The following is a 12,013-nucleotide window of genomic DNA, read 5'->3' on the forward strand; positions in this document are numbered from 1 at the left end:
GAAAAGATGACAAACCAGGGATCAACAGCCATCACATATTAACTCTCTCTACCCCCTGCAAAGAGGCTTGAATTTTTCATTTCAACCTTTGAGACTCACCTATGCACAATTATTAACTATAACAAATACCGTCTCCTAGTACCGAGTGTCATTTTTCCCTGGCAGTGTTAAAATTCCAAGAGATCAATGCACAGACATTATTTTAGTTCTGTTTTACTGCTATTTCAGTACAAATACCACTAACAAAAATAATTTGGAATTTAGAAGTCATCCTAGCCTGCTTTACTCTTATGGTTCCATTCAAAGTTAACTTCTGATAGTCTGCCTTTCTGACTGTTTACAAAATCCATCTTTGGATCTGTCTTTCTCACTGCTATATTCATGTTTTCTCTGTATCTTGCTTAGGCTATTAATTTAACATTTCCAATACTTATATCCACAGAATTGCTACTCACTTATTTATATATAGAATTGCTTAGTTCACTATTTTTATTAGTGCAACACAATCGTCATCATGTAACAGTCTATAATTTACTATGAATATCCTATTTTTATTCTGGGGGATACCATACCTGTAATTATTACTTGTTTCCATAGATGATGGCAGAATGAGAGCACCTTAAGTGTTGTAGTGATAGATATTGTGAGTAAATATATATTTGAGAAATGGACTATATCTTTTTTGATTACTGCTATATGTCAAAAGCCTAGCATGATCTGAATTATTTAGGTAATAGTTTATAAATATTTGTTGAGAGAATATTGACTTGTCCTAGATTCTTAGGGAATGTAGAGAAAAACATCATCTTTTTCCTCTAAGACTTACAGTACTGGAGGAAAAATGCACACGTATGTACATTTCCAAGTAGTTTAGTTTAGTGCTGAGTCATTGAAACAGGAAATATCTACAATAATTGGAAATTCTGAGTTAATATCATCTGGGTAAAAATTAGATGGTAGAGTGACATTTGCATTCCTTTGAAAAATGTATATGACTTGATCAGAAAAAAAAGTTTTGGACACTTGTTTGGAAGGGCAGAAACAGACAAATCAATGTATCACAAGGTGTATGTAAGTCAGGATGATAGGCTGTTTAAAATTTTGGGATGCGGCGCCTGGGTGGCTCAGTTGTTAAGTGTCTGCCTTCGGCTCAGGGCATGATCCTGGCGTTCTGGGATCGAGCCCCACATCAGGCTCCTCTGCTGGAAGCCTGCTTCTTCCTCTCCCACTCCCCCCGCTTGTGTTCCCTCTCTCACTGGCTGTCTCTGTCGAATAAATAAATAAAATCTTTAAAAAAATAAAAATAAAAAAAATAAAATTTTGGGATGATTTTGTATAGAAGTCTAAGGAGATTTTCTTCTTTGCATAACATGGGAAAGTAGTCTCATTGATGTTTAGATAATTGGGAAATTTTATGATCAAATATTATTTTATAAAAGTTACCAAATAGAATATTACTCAGCCATAAGATCAAGTGCAAAGGGAAAAAAAAGGGAGGGAGGCAAACCAAGAAATGGACTCTTAACTATAGAGAGCAAACTGATGTTACCAGAGGGGAGGTGAGCTGGGGGGAGGTATGAAACAAGAGACGGGTAAAGGATTGCACTTGTTGTGATGAGCACTGGGTGTTGTATGTAAGTGTTGAATCACTATCTTGTACACTTGATGCTAATATTACACTGTATGTTAACTAACTGGAACTTAAATAAAAACTTTAAAAAAATCTACCCAATAACACTGTGCAGGGTGATTTGCAGAGTGGAGAAATTGGTGACAGAAAAAATAAGAATGTGGTGACAATTTCCCATATTAATTTTGGAACAGTAGAAATAGAACAAAAGTTGGGATGTGAAGAGATTAAAAAAACAGTGTTGATGATGAAGTTGGTATGGAGGGCAAATCCAGAATAGAAGACAGCTTGTAGGTTTTGAGTCACTTGAAAGCACAGCTCCTCTATTGAAAGGAAGAGTACAGGGTCGTCTAAATATTCATGTAAAATCAAAAGTCAGCAGTGTGCTGAGCTCAAAGGCACAGTGTTGAAAATGCCTGAGAGCTAGGGGCTAGTGTCTTGCATGGATTCTGTAGAGAAATGCACTCTAATTCTTGCCCTGTTCCTTTATATGTAGGATCCCCCTCCCCCTACACCCATAGACAAGTGACCTTACTAAACTTATTAGTTCTTGTAGCTTTTTGGTAGATTCCTTTGGATTTTCTACAAAAATCATTTTAAAGTTATAAAGACAGTTTCTCCCTATTTTCCCCTCTTTTTAAAAAAAAATCAGTTTATTTTTTTTCAACTTGATCGATGTACTCTTTAATCCCCATCACCTGTTTCACCCATTCTTCACCCCCACCTTTCCTCAGGTACCCATCAGCTTGTTCTCTACATTTAAGAGTGTGTTTTTTGGTTTGTCTTTTTCCCTTTGCTCATTTGTTTTGTTTCTTAAGTTCCAAATATGAGTGAAATTATGTGGTATTTGTCTTTGACTTATTTCACCCAAACTTATACTCTCTAGCTCCACCCACGTTGTTGCAAATGGCACAATTTCATCCTTTTTATGGCTGAATATATTTCACTGTATATATGTGACACATCTTTATCCATTCATCAGTCAGTGGACGCTTGGGCTGCTTCCATGCTTGCCTATTATAAATAATGTAGCTATAAATGTAGGGATGTGTGCATTCCTTTGAATTAGTGTTTTGTAGTTTTTGAGTAAATACTCAATAGTGCAATTACTGAATCTTAGGGTAGCTCTATTTTTAACTTGTTTAGGAACCTCTGCACTTTTTTCAATGGTGGCTGTGCCAGTTTGCATTTCCACCAACAGTGAATGAGGGTCCTTTTTTTCCACATTCTTGCCAACAAGTTGTTGTTTTTTGGGTTTTGATTAAAGCCATTCTAACAGGTGAGAGGTGATATTTCATTGTGGTTTTGAGTTGCATTTGCCCGATGATGAGTGACGTTGAGCATCCTTTCATGTGTCCCTTGGCCATCCATAAGTCTTCTTTGGAGAAATGTCTGTTCATGTGTTCTGTCCATTTTTAATTGAATTGTCTTCGCGTATGTGTTGAGTTGTATCAGTTCTTTAAATATTTTGGATGTTTACCCTTTATCAGATATGTCATATGCAAATATCTTTGCCCATCCAAGAGGTTGCTTTTTAGTGTTGACTCTTTCTTTTGCTGTGTGGAAGTTTTTTATTCTGTTGTAGCCCCAATAGTTTATTTTTGCTTTTCTTTCCCTTGCCTCAAGAGACAGATCTAGAAAAATGTTCTTAGAGTCAATGTCAGAAACACTATCTCCTGTGCTCTCTCCTACAATTTTTATGGTTTCAGGTGTCACATTTAGGTCTTTAATCCATTATGAGTTTACTTTTGTGTATGGTACAAGAAAGTGGTCCAGTTTCATTCATTTGCATGTAGCTGCAATGTGTTTTCTTAACACCATTTGTTGAAGAGACCTTTTCCCATTCTATATTCATTCCCCCTTTGTAGAAGAGATTAATTGACCATATAATTGTGGATTTATTTCTGGATTTTCTGTTCTATTCTACGGACCTATGTGTCTGTTTTTATGCCAGGACTACTGCTTTCATTACTATAGCTTTGTAATGTAACTTGTAATGTTATGAATTGTGATACTGCCAGTTTTGCTCCCCTCCCCCAAGACTGCTTTGGCTATTTGAGGTCTTTTGTGGTTCCATAGAAATTTTAGTACTCTTTGTTCTAGTCTGTGAAAAATGTTGTTGGTATTTTGATAGGAATTGCATGAACTCTATAAATTATTTTGGGTAGTATAGACATTTTAATAATATTTGGTCTTCCAACCCATGAGCATGGAATGTCTTTCCATTTCTTGGCATCATCAGGAATTTCTTTCCATCAGTGGTTTATGGTTTTCAGAGTACTGGCCTTTCATCTTTTTGGTTAAGTTTATTCCTTGATGTTTACCTGTTTTGGGTGCAATTACAAATGGAATTCTTTTCTTATTTTCACTTCCTGTTGCTTCATTATTAGCGTATAGGAATGCAACAGATTTCTATGCATTGGTTTTGTGTCTTATGACTTTACTGAATTCACATATCAGTTCTCGTAGTACTTTGGTGGAGTCTTTCGGGTTTTCTACATAGAGTATCATGTCGTGCAAATAGTGAGAGTTTGACTTCTTCCTTACCGATTTGGATGCCTTTTATTTCTTTATGTTTTCTAACTGCTGTGGCTAGGACTTCTGGGACTCTGTTGAGTAAAGGTGAGGAGAGTAGACATCCTTGTCTTGTTCCTGACCTCGGGGGGAAAGCGCCTCAGTTTTTCACTATTGAGTATGATGTTGGCTGTGAATTTTTCACATAAGGCCTTCATTATGTTGAGGTATGTTCCCTCTACACCTACTTTGCAGAGGCTTTTTATGATGAATGGATGTTGTGCTTTGTCAAATGCTTTTTCTTTATCTATTGAAATGATTATACACTTTTTATCCTTTCTCTTATTCATGTGATGATTTGTGCTGATTGTTTTGTGGATATTGAACCTTGGGATTAAATCCTACTTGATCAATTTATTGACATATGGGTTTTATAATATTCTGTTATAATTATTTGTATTTCTGTTGTATTGGTTGTTACTTTTCCTCTTTCATTAGTGGCTTTATTTATTTGAGTTCTCCCTGTGTTTTTGACAAGTCTGGCTAGAGGTTTATCAATTTTGTTGATTTTTTCAAAGAAATACCTCCTGGTTTCATTGATCTGTTCAAATGTTTTTCTGATTTCTCTATATTTTATTTCTGCTCTAATTTTTATTATTTTCTTCCTTCTGCTGGTTTTGGGTTTTTTTTTTCTTCCTTTTCTGGCTCCTTTAGGTGTAAGGTTATGTTATTTATTTGAAATTTTTCTTGCTTCTTGAGATAAGCCCTTATTCCTATAAATTTCCTCCATTGGAGCACGTTTGCTGCATCCCAAATATTTTGGACCATGTATTTTCATTTGTTTGTTTGTTTGTTCCCACGTATTTTTTTTTATTTCTTCTTTGATTTCTTGGTTTGCCCATTCATTGTTTAGTAGCATGTTATTTAACCTCCATGTTTTTGTGGGTTTTCCAGATTTTTTTCTTGTGATTGATTTCTAGGTAATGACATTGTGATCAGAAAAGGTGTATGTTATGAGTTTGATCTTTCTGATTTTGTTGAGACTTGTACTGTGGCCTAATATGTGATCTATTCTAAAAAATATTTCATCTACATTTGAAAAGAATGTGTATTCTGTTGTTTTAGAATGGAATGTTCTGAATATGTCTGTTAAATCCATCTGGCCCAGTTTGTCATTCAAAGCCACTATTTCCTGGTTGATTTTCTATTTGGATGATCAGTCTATCAATGTAAGTGGGATGTTATCATCCCCTATTATTATTTTACTACTACCAACTAGTTCCTTTATGTTTGTTATTAACTATTTTATGCATGTGGGTCTTTCATGTTTGGTGCGTAAATATTTACAATTGTTATATCCTCTTGTTGGACTGTTCCCTTTATTATTATATAGTGTTCTTTGTCTTTTGTTACACTTTTTGTTTAAAGTCTATTTTGGGGGTGCCTGGGTGGCTCAGTCGTTAAGTGTCTGCCTTCGGCTCAGGGCGTGATCCCAGCATTCTGGGAGCCTGCTTCTTCTTCTCCCACTCCCCCTGCTTGTGTTCCCTCTCTCGCTGGCTGTCTCTCTGTCAAATAAACAAATAAAAAATCTTAAAAAAAATTAAAAGTTTATTTTGGAAGATAGGCAAGATGGTCGAAGAGTGGGGGGGACCTTGTTTCATCTGGACCCTCGAATTTAGCTAGATAACTATCAAATCATTCTGAACACCCATGAATTCAACCTGAGATGTCAGAAAAGAATATCTGGAACACTACAAGTAAAAAAATGACCACTTTTTGCAAGGTAGGAGGTGAGGAAAAGTGAATCTGTGGGGATATATCAGAAGATAAGTTGGCATATAGTTGCTTATAACATGTTCTTAAAATTGTTTGTATTTCCTTGGCCAACAGACATATGAAAAAATGTTCCACATCACTTGGCACCAGGGAAATACAAATCAAAACTATAATGAGATACCGCCTCACACAGGTCGGGATGGCTAGAATGAATAACCCAGGAAACAGCAGATGTTGGTGAGGATGCAGAGAAAGGGGAGCCCTCCTACACTCTTGGTGGGAATGCAAACTGTTGCAGCCACTCTGGTAAATAGAATGGAGGTTCCTCAAGAAGTTAAAAACAGAGCTACTCTATGACCCAGCAATTGCACTACTAGGTATTTACCCCAAAGATACAAATGTAGTGATCCTAAGGGGCACCTGTTCATAGCAACAATGTCCACAATAACCAAACTGTAGAAAGAGTTGAGATGTCAATCAAAAGAGAAATGGATAAAGAAGATGTGATATATATAATTATATATACATATTACATATGTATATATAAACATATATACATATTACATATGTATATAGAAATATATATATATATATATATATATATATATATATATACATACACACATATATTTAACTCAGCCATCAGAAAGGATGAATACCATTTACATTGACATGGATGGAACTGGAGGGTATTATGCTGATCAAAATAAGTCAAACAGAGAAAGACAATTATCAGATGGTTTCACTCATATGTAGAATATAAGAAACAGTCACTCATATGTGGAATGTAAGAAACAGCCCAGAGGATCATACTGTAAAGGAGGGAAAACTGAATGGAAAGTTATCAGAGAGGGAGAAAAACCATGAGAGACTCTTAACTATAGGTAATAAACTGAAGGTTGCTGAAGGGGAGGTAGGTGGAGGGATGGGGTAATCGGGTGGTGGGCATTAAGGAGGGCACGTGATGTGATGAGCACCGGGTATTATTCTCAACTGATAAATTTTTGAACACTACATCTGAAACTGATGATGTACTATATGTTGGCTATTTGAATTTAAATAAAGAATTAAAAAAAAGAAAAAAAAGTCTATTTTGTTGGGGTGCCTGGGTGGCTCAGTCAGTTAAATGTCTGTCTTCAGCTCAGGTCATGATACCAAGAAGATGACAAAGTGGGCAGAAGAGCAAGACCCATCTATATGCTGCCTACGAGAGACTGATTTCAGACCTAAAGACACCTGCAGATTGAAAGAGAGGGGGTAGAGAAACATTTATCATGCAAATGGAAGTCAAAAGAAATCCAGGATAGCAATACTTACATTAGACAAAATAGACTTTAAAAAATCATGATTCCAGGGTCCTGGGATTGAGCCCCACATAGGACTCCCTGCTAAGTGGGGAGCCTGCTTCTCCCTCTCCCTCTGCTACTCCTGCTCTTGTGCTCTCCTGCTCCCTCTCTCTCTGTCAAATAAAAACTTTTTTAAAGTCTGTCTTGTCTAATATAAGTATTGCTATCCTGGATTTCTTTTGACATCCATTTGCATGATAAATGTTTCTCTATCCCCTCTCTTTCAATCTGCAGGTGTCTTTAGGTCTGAAATCAGTCTCTTGTAGGCAGCATATAGATGAGTATTGTTTTTTTGTCCACTTTGTCATCCTAAGTCTTGACTGGAGAGTTTAGTCCATTTACGTTCAATGTAATTATTGATAGATATACATTGATTGCCACTTTGATCGTTGTTTTGTGTTTTATCTATAGATTTTCTCTGATCCTTTCTTCTCTTTCTTTCATGTTTTGTTGGCTTTCTTTAGTGATATACTTGGATTCCTTTCTCTTTATTTTTTTGCATAGCTATTATGGTTTCTGATTTGTGGTTAACATTAGGTTACTACATAATATCTTCTAAATATAACAGTCTATATTAACTATTGTGGACAATGCTGCTAGGAACATTGGGGTGCATATGACCCTTCTCTTCACTACGTCTGTATCTTTGGCATAAACACCCAGTAGTGCAATTGCTGGATCATAGGGTAGCTCAATTTTTAACTTTTTAAGGGACCTCCACATTGTTTTCCAAAGTGGCTGTACCAACTTATTCCCACCAACAGTGTAAGAGGGATCCCCTTTCTCCACATCCTTTCCAACATTTTTTGTTTCCTGCCTTGTCCATTTTTGCCATTCTAACTGGTGTAAGATGGTATCTCAAGGTGGTTTTGATTTGAATTTCCCTGATGGCTAATGATTTTGAACATTTTTTTATGTGTCTGTTAGCCATTTGTATGTCTTCATTGGAAAAGTGTTTATTCATATCTTCTGCCCATTTATTGATTTGATTCACAATAGCTAAATCGTGGAAGGAGCCGAGATGCTCTTCAACAGATGACTGGATTAAGAAGATGTGGTACATATATGCAATGGAATATTACTCAGCCATCAGAAAGAACGATTACACAACATTTGTAGCAACATGGACGGGACTGGAGGAGATTATGCTAAGTGAAATAAGTCAAGCAGAGAAAGACAATTATCATATGGTTTCACTCATTTATGGAATATAAGACATAGGAAGATCGGTAGGAGAAGGAAGGGAAGAATGAAGGGGGGTAAACGAAGGGGAATGAACCATGAGAGACTGTGGACTCTGGGAAACAAACTGAGGGCTTCAGAGGGGAGGGGGGTGGGGGATTTGGATGAGCCGGTGATGGGTATTAAGGAGGGCACATATTGCATGGTGCACTGGGTGTTATACGCAATTAATTAATCATGGAACATTGCACCAAGAACTGGGGATGTACTGTATGGTGACTAATATAACAAAATAAATACTATAAAAAATAAAAAATAAAAAAATCATCTGTGAAAACAAACAAAAAAACAGTCTATATTAAGTCTATATTAAGTTGATGGTTGCTTAAGTTTGAAACTATTTTTATTCCTCTCTTCCCCATGTTTTAGGTATATGGTGTCATATATTACATCTTTTTATTTTATGAATGACCGATTTTTACTAAAAAACTTATTTTTACTGCTTTTGTATTTTTTACTTTGCATAGTCTCACTTACGGTCTTTCTTTTCCACTCAAAGAGTCTCACTTAATATTTCTTGTAGGACTGTATGATCTCCTTTAGATTTTGTTCATCTGAGAAACTCTTTATCTCTCCTATTATTCTGAATGATAGTCTTTCTGGATAGAGTATTATTGGCTGCAGATTTTTTCCTCTCAGCACTTTGAATATACCATGCCAGTCTCTTTTGGCCTGCAAAGTTTCTGCTGAAAAACCCCTGAGAGTCTTATGGACTTTCCCTTGTATGTAACTGTCTTCTTTTCTCTTGCTGCTTTAAAATTTTTTTCTTTATCACTACTTTTTGCCATTTTAATTACTATGTGTCTTGGTGTGGACCTCCTTGGGTTGAATTTTGGGGAGAATCTGGATGTCTTCCCCAGATTAAGGAAGTTTTCAGCTATTATTTCTTCAAATAAATTTTCTGCTCCCTTTTCTCTCTCTTCATCTTCTGAGATCCCTATAAAGCAAATGTTACACTTGAAGGAGTCACAGAGTTCCCTAAGCCTAATCTCAATTTGCATAATTTTCTTTCCTTTCCTTTGCCTGTCTTGGTTACTTTCCACTACTCTGTCTTTCAGTTCATTAATTTGTTAAACTGCTTCATCCATCCTGCTATTTTTTCCATCACATATACTTTTAATTCCATTTATTGTGTTCTTGATCTCTGATTGGTTCTTTTTATCTCTGTGTTAAGGATCTCACTGATGCTCTCTACTCTTTTCTCAAGCCTAGTGAGTACTTTTATGATTATTACTTTAAATTCTCAATCAGGCATATTATCTATATCTGTTTTGCTCAGGTCTCTTGCTGTGGTTTGGTCCTGTTCCCTTCATTTGGGACTTATTTCTGTGTGTCCTCATTCTGTCCAACTCTCTGTGTCTGTTTCTCTGTGTTAGGAAAGTTAGTTACTTCTCTTGCTCTTAATGATAATAGCCTTATGAAGAAGAGATCTCTGCATTGCAGTTTCCTCTGTCCCCCAAGGCCTGGTGCCTCAGGGAGTGTCTCCCGTGTGTGTTGCATGTGCTCTGCTGTTGAGTCTTGGTTCCTTCTCCTTCAGTCCAGTTGTCCACAGAGATAATCTTTGGCTATTATGGGCAGTATTTTGTCCCCAGAAAGGGTGAGGTGCGTTTTAACAAGGTGAGTAGTGGTTTGCATGTGAAAAGAGACCTGTCCTCACTGTAGTGGGAACTGAGGTCCAGCAAAACTGCTCATTCCATGCTGTATCTGCATGGGCTGTTTGTTGCATTGTCTCTTTAAGGCCAAAATCTCAGCTTCCTGCCTCGGGCTCCACCAGAGCCAGAGCCCACTGATTTTTTTAAATTCCACACTTTAAGTTTCACTGGTTGTAAGAATTCGTGAAATTCAGCCCCTGTAGATTTCAAAGGTAAATGTAGTGGGATTTGTCCTCCCTATTCATGGCCTCCCCAGTGTGAAATCTGTTTTTTGCCTTTTTTCATGCCACTGGCTCCTTCTCCATTGTGGCCAGCCATGGCACATTTCATTCCCAGACCATGTCTTCACACGTTTTACATTCTTTGATGTGGCCTCTTCTTTAGTTGTGGTTTGTTCTGCCAATCTTTGGATCATTTTCTGGGTCATTTACATTGAGGGGAGTGTTATCTAGTTGTATCTGTGGGGTAAGCCAAGCTTAGGCTCCTCCTACTCTGCCATCTTCCCCCCTGGGGTTACATGCAGGACTTCCAGTGGGGAGCAAGATTGGAATCTAGGTCTCTGAATACCTACTCAGTGCCCTTTTCCACCCTAAATGCTTTTATTTTCTTCTCTTATCTTTTACTGCATTGGCAGTACACTTAAAATGGGAACAAAGTGGTGCAAACTGATAGTTTTGCTTTATCCCTGAGAGGGGATTCTGTTGAATTTTGTCAAGTGCATTTTGTTGTATCTTTTGTGATGATCACATGCTATATTTATTTTGATATGGTACATGACATTAATTGATTTTTGAATATTGAAACATTTCATTCCTGTGATAACCTCACTTGGTCATGGTGTATAATTGTTTTTATATGTTGCATTTATGTTCATGAGAAATAATAGTCTGTAGTTTCCTTTTCTTGTGATATCTTTTTCTTGCTATGGCATAATTTAATGCTATCCTGAGTTGGGAAATAGTTCTCCTGTTTTCTGTCATGACATCAACAAATATTATCCTGAAATTGCACGATATGCATTGTATATTTAAGGTACATCCATAATCTAGTGAAATTTAACTCAATCTCTCTTCTAGTCAATAGTCTTTTAACTGGTTTCTTGCTTGCGCTCTTGTTCTCTTACAGTTTATACCTCATCACTATCTTCTTCAATATATTCTCATGGCTTGTTATCCTACTTACCACAACATACTAATTCTTTACATACCCTAGAGCACACCATATGACCAAGTTTCTGCCTAACTCTTTGGCCTGCTTTCAAAATGATCTTAACCTTTCTTGTTCTGCTCCAATCATTCTATGCTTCTTGCCTTTCCTCAAATATGTCAACTTTATTCCTACCCTAACAATTTTGTACTCACTATTCTCTGTTTTCTCCATTAAATCATCTTATCCATTGTTCTCTTAACTTCTATTGTGATTCTAAGCCATCCTTAGAGAGGATGTACCTGACACTCCTATTAACATTTTCCCAGTCTATCCTCATTCTCTCTTCTGTTGCCCATTTTAGTTCATAGCACTTACTGCTTCCAATATTATCTTAAGTATTTATTTGCAAAATAACTTCCTTACTATTTCCTCAATGAAAGTGTGAACTCCATGAAGTTCAGAACTTGGTCTCTCTTATTAATCACCCTATTACAAAGCCCCTAATTAAATACCTGAGACATTTTTCAATAAATATTTGTTGAATACAGGAAGGAATTGCATTACAGTGTAAAGATTATTATGAAAGAAAATACAAGGAACTATGAGAGAGAATGGGCGGAGCTCTTCAGATTAAATGCTTAAAAGAATCTCTTGGATAAAAGATCATTTAATGTGAAGGAGTTATTCTAGCAAATAGTAGAAGG

The sequence above is a fragment of the Ailuropoda melanoleuca genome, chromosome 19 (genome assembly GCF_002007445.2).
Source record: "Ailuropoda melanoleuca isolate Jingjing chromosome 19, ASM200744v2, whole genome shotgun sequence".
NCBI lineage: Eukaryota > Metazoa > Chordata > Mammalia > Carnivora > Ursidae > Ailuropoda > Ailuropoda melanoleuca.